The sequence below is a fragment of the Pan paniscus genome, chromosome 5 (assembly GCF_029289425.2).
Source record: "Pan paniscus chromosome 5, NHGRI_mPanPan1-v2.0_pri, whole genome shotgun sequence".
NCBI classification, from domain to species: Eukaryota; Metazoa; Chordata; class Mammalia; order Primates; family Hominidae; genus Pan; species Pan paniscus.
In genome coordinates, this window is record NC_073254.2 from 156917234 (window position 1) to 156923461 (window position 6228).

The following is a 6228-nucleotide window of genomic DNA, read 5'->3' on the forward strand; positions in this document are numbered from 1 at the left end:
GTCAGGAGGATTGCTTAGAGCCAGTAGTTAGAGACTAGCCTGGGAAACATAGTCAGATCCTGTCTGTACAAAACAAAACACAAACAACAAGAAACTTAGGTGGGCCCAGTGTTGCATGCCTGTAGTCCCAGCCACTCAGGAGGCTGAGGTGGGAGGATTGCTTGAGCCCAGGAGTTCGAGGCTGCAGAGAGCCATGATTGCACCACTGCACTCCAGCTTGGGCAACAGACCAAGACCCCAACTCAAAACAACAACAACAACAACGACAACAACAACAGACAACAAAAGGTGGATATATGTCATTTTACATTTGTCCAAACCCATAGAATGTACAGCACCAAGAGTGAACCCTAATGTAAACTATGGATTTTGGATAATGACGTGTCAATGTAAGCTCATCAGTTGTAACAAATGTACCACTCTGGTTGATACTGGGGAGGTTACGCATGTGTGGGAGTAGTGGATAAATGGGAAATCTCTGTACATTTCTCTCAATTTTGCTGTGAATTTAAAACTGCTCTTAAAAAAAAAAAAAAAAAGAGTCCCAGGAGGACTGTGGAATGGAAGTGTGCCGGGGTTCTGACCTGAGGGTATCAAGATGTCCCGGAGGTAGTTCCCAAATGTTGGACCACGAGATGATGATCTCCACACAGAACAGGCTGGGAGCAGGAGAAGGAATCTGCAGTTCTGGGTTTGCCGTTGGGGCTGGATTAGAAGATAGGAGCTGAAGACACAAGCAGTGAACCATGCTGAGTCAGCCATGACAGGGTCAGAGACCAAAGCCCAGGCTCAGAATGTTTGCATGCTTATTTTCTTCTCTGCATTCATTTCCATTTTTGTTTTCTGTATATATTTACTAAGGTCTTTTTGAAAGTTTAAGCCTTTTTCAGATACACTGAGGAGCTCAGGGCAGGCGCAGGCTTGGGTTAGGCCTCTAGACCAGGAGCCTTTTGTTATTTTTCCTTAAAGGATCAGATAGTAAATATTTTCAGTGTTTTAGGTCTTGCAGGCCACATGGTCTCTGTAGCCACTATTCAACTCTGCTGTTGTAGTGGGAAAGCAGCCACAAATGACACATAAATGAATGACTGTGGCTGGGTTCCAGTCAAACTTTATTTACAAAATCACAGAGCTAGCAGCTTTGGCCTCCTGGCCTCAGTGTACAGTAGACAGTTAAGGGGGTCTGGCTCATCTCTGGGGCCCAAGGTAAATGATGGCAGAAGTAATTGAAGTGAGAGAAGCCTAAGGAGCAGGTGGCTCAGGAGAGAGACCGGGCCCTCACTGTCTGCTTAAGCCTTGAGGATTTAGATATTAATTAATTAATTATTATTATTATTTTTTTGAGACAGAGTCTCACTCTGTCACCCAGGCTGGAGTGCAGTGGCATGATCATGGCTCACTACAGCCTTGGCCTCCCAGACTCAGGCCATCCTCCCATCTCAGACTCCCGAGTAGCCAGGATTATAGGTGTGCTCTACCACGCTTGGCTAATTTTTTGTATTTTCTGTGGAGATGGGGTTTCACCATGTTGCCTTGACTTGTCTGGAACTCCTGGACTTGAGCAATCCATTTTCCTTGGCCTCCCAAAGTGCTGGCATGAGCCACCACATCCAGCTGCAGTTTTAATTTATTAAAAAGGACACCTCCTTCACTCCATCTTAACAGCAGGTTTTTTTTTTTTCTGTTGTTTCCGCTACATCCTTAGCACCTAAAACAGTTGCTTGACATAGACTAGGCACTCAAAAATATTTGCTAATGGATATTTGAATGAGTAAAATTCCCTTACACAGCAGGGTTGAGTGAACCCTTGGTATCTCTGTGACTCTGGACATATAAAACCAAACAACAAACAAACAAATGAGAATACCAGTTTTGATGTTGTGAAGCTAGAAAAGAGAAAATAAAGAGCCAAGAGAAGAAATTAAATATATCCTCTCAATTTTAAGGTAATTGCAGGCAAGCATTGGGTTTCCTCAGTTCTGCATCCTGTAGGTTGCCCTGCCTGATCCACACTCAGTGTTTGGTAACTGGAAGCTTGAGGGTGGGTACAGATTCTATAGGCAGATGCTAATAGTTGGGCAGGAAAGGAGATTATTAAATCTTCACTAGGCTTTTCACAGAATTATTCACTGAACCCACGTGGAGGCTAACCCTGTCTACACATGTTAGTTATTTCCATAATAGTGCCTTTTTGGAGACCATGTTGTTAGGTTATATTGTACTATAATATAATTATGCTAAAGTATTATGCAGACTGAGTGCTTATAACCTATGTCTACGCTAATTGCAAAGGAAAGGCAAGGTTCCTGCCCTTTTCGAGTTTGCTTTGAAAGACAGGGATTAAAAAAAAAAAAAAAAAAAGATAGGGATTTTCCCAAGCACAGAGAGGGCACATAGGAGTGTAAGCAGAAGACAGACAGGAGGAAAGGAGGAGAGCCCTGTTAAGGCTCAGAACGCATCCCAAAATACGGCACCTTGGCGATGGAGAAAATGACTGAAGCAAGGTCACTCTGGCTTCTCCCACCTTCTCCCGGGAGCATTGGTCATAGGGGATTCTCTGACCTACCTCGCCTGACACTGGGCCACAAAACCCTCATTCCAGAAGGGTCCTGCCCTACAACTGGACCAAGAAAAATCTAAACAAACAGGCCTTACTGGGATCCCTCCTTCAGTCTATTACCATGAGATCACACCCTTTTGTCCAATCACATTTCTACATGCTGTCAATTCCTCATCAAACCTAAGCATAAAACACACAGTGTCTCCTAGGTCATGGGGTCTTTACTTCTGAAGGCTCCTGTGTCACATAAAACTTAGGTTAAATGCAATTGGTTATGCTTTTATCTTGTTAATCTGTCCTTCGTTATGGGGGTGGCAGTCGAAAATCTCACGGTGGTGAAGAAAAGATGTATTACCTTTTATCCCCTACAGACTTAACCGGTCGGCCACTCTGGCTCTGTGTGTGTGTGTGTGTGTGTGTGTGTGTGTGTGTGAGAGAGAGAGAGAGAGAGAGAGAGAGAGAGAGAGAAATATTGCCTCTCCAAAGGCCTCCTAAAATCAACCTTTTTGGGAATGATAATCCATTAAGTCATCCAGTGATCATTGTCTCATTATGAACTGTTTATCAGACACTTCCTTGGTGTCAGAATAAAGAGCAACCACTTATTGACTGGCGACCACAGATGGGCACTTTGCCAAGTTCGCTGCATGCTCTCTAATTTAATCCTCTCTTGCAACTCTGGACAATAGCATTATTTCCCCCATTTTATTAAGGGGATCACTGTGGTTCACAGGAGCTAAATAATCTACTGAGATCGCTCAGTAATAAGTGGAAGAGACTGGGGTGAGGCAAGAGGGGCACCTAGAGTGCAACACTTAGGGAGGCAAACTCTCTGATCTGTGCATGTGTGTGCAGGGTTGATGTGAGCCTGAACCGGAGATGAGTGTCTCAAGATTTGCACCCTTGGTCCTCGCTTGCCTCACCTGGTCCTGGTCCTACGTCCTTCTGACTCAAAAGCCTGTGCTCCTAACTACTGCACCATAGCTGAAAGCAGAACCTTATTGATGGCAACGCTGGGGAGGGAAGAGGTGTGCACTGGAATGAGGTGGAGCAGTGGGCTTAAAATTTTTTGCTTGTGTGTCCCCAAAGAGGATTTTTAAATGCTATGTATTCTTTGAACATTTAAAAATTGATATTAAAAAAATTCAACTGAAATCTACACAATTGCAAAGGATGGTAATTTCCACTTTTGCTTTAAAATAACATTGTTAAATTATTTTTAATGTATTCAATGGAGGCTAGGTAGCATAATGATAAGAAAGGCACAGGTAGACATGAGAGAGAAATTTTATATCCTATCCTTTTTCCTTAAACTCTTTGAAATCATATTTCAATTTCATTCTCCAATAGAATTTTATCCCAGTGTTTTCTATGCTTAAAAATGTTAAATATATTTCTGAAACAAAAATATGTATATAAATTGAAACAGATGTTCTATTTTCTTTGACCATAGGACTCCAAGTGTTTAAAGGTTTTCTTTTGGATTTAGCTATCATTACAATTGTTATTAGTACTCATAGGTCCTCAACATCATTATATTACAAGTATTAGTAGTTACTAAATATAAAGATACAATTCCATTAGAACCACATCTCTTAACAAGATAGGGCATTTAAAAAGTTATTTCATTGCAGGAGGAGCAGGATTAAAAAAGCAAAAAACAAAGTTATTTTATATATTCATGGATGAATATTACTTAGAAAAAGATAGGGTTCAGCTCCAATTCTCGTAACATTTCTGACACAATAAAGAGAAGTATTCTGTGTCATGGGTCTTTTTGAACAATTAGTGTGCAGTGGCCTTGAAATGTGCTTTCTCAGACAACATCTCATCGCCACTGGTATATTGCTAGTGCATTAGTAGACCAAATGATAGTAAAATCAGAAAGGCATAGGGTTACATTCCAATTCTCATCATATTTGTCATTTTTACATATGTAAGTGTTGAGAAACTTTGTTCACTAAAATAAGTAGTTGGAAATGAGAAGTGTTTTGTTGTAGGAAAGCCATTCACTTCTCCAAGTTATGTCCTAACAAAATCATATGGTGATATATTGTGAATTTTTTTGTTTGTTTATTTGAGATGGAGTCTCACTCTTGTTGCCCAGGCTGGAGTGCAGTGTTGTGCTCTCGGCTCACTGCAACCTCCACCTCCTGGGTTCAAGCAATTCTCCTGCCTTAACCTCTTCAGTAGCTGGGACTAAGGCACCCACCACCATGCCCTGCTGATTTTTGTATTTTTAGTAGAGATGGGGTTTCACCGTGTTAGCCAGGATGGTCTCACTCTCCTGACCTCGTGATCCGCCCGCCTCGGCCTCCCAAAGTGCTGGGATTACAGGCATGAGCCACCGAACCCAGCCAAAAAATTTTTAATGATTTATCAGCCCTTCCTCCAAATAGGTGGAAGCTACTTGACTTGGAAAAGGATTTGTTACCCAGTTGTTGGAGTCTTTTATGGTCTCAACACCAACACAAGGATTTCAGATTAATTTCATTTTGGGTACCTCAGAGGCTTTTAAGCCCTGAGGCATTCCATGGTGGCAAGTCCTGGTAGATGAGATGGGTGCCTTCCTTTTTATTCTTGTGAAGAAAGGGTGCCTGTGAAAGGGGAGATGGGAACAGAGAACCAGTAAGACACCTGAACCACACAGGCTCTTTCTCAGGGAGAATGGTTTTAGGCAGAAGCTCCTAAGGACGATGAGGATCTGGGAAGTGATTTCCACAATACGACATGTGCCTATTTTGAGGATCACCAATGTAGGGCATGATGGATGCATTAATGAAAAAGGTGGTAAGAACTCTTTTGAACGATAGGATGGGCAAGGATGGGAGTAGGGTGTAGAGAGGGCTGTGGGGGAAGAGGAAGGGAGTACCAGTCAAGTAGGGAAATAAGGGAGAACTGAAAGAGCACACAAGAAGAGTTAATTCAGTTTTGACTGTGGCTGGCCCCTCTGTGTTATAAACTGACCATCGACTCACTCTCACCAGCACGACATTTAGAACCCAGTGTTTTTGTCTTGAGTTTTGTTTTGTCAATTAACACCAAAGCAGGCTAAATAATAATACATGTTTGGTTGTGAGACAGTGTGTTGGAGGGGCTGATTTTTATTCAGGGGTTTAATCAAGAAAGGAATTAAGATTAGAATTAAGGTTTATAAATCAGGTGAAGATCAGACGATAGGAAGGGGACAATTTGGAAAAAGGGGAGAGGACTTAAGATAAAGCCTGGGCACGTTGATTTTGTGTCCCCGGTTTCCATCATTAACATTGTTTTAGCTGCAAATGTTGCTTCCTCTTCCCAAATTAAATTAAACTGTCCTTAGAGCTGGAATAATGTAGTTCAGTTCTCTCTAAACTGGAGTATACTATCTCTCAGCACTTTCAAAATGGCTGAGGGTCTTTATTTTGTGTGTAACCTTATTTTGTGCGTAATACACATGAACATCTCGAGTGTCATTCAGAAACAGGCCATTTCTCAGATAAGTCTATTCATTTGCAAATTGACAGATCTCTATTAATAGCAAGAAATGTTTGCTATCAGGTTTACATTGTTACCAATGTAATTCAAAATCATTCTTGGTAAGATTAGGCTTTTTGCATGGAAAATTAATGAAGTTAAAATTTAAAAGCCATCTTTGAATGAGACATGAGAAGTAAAACAACAAAATA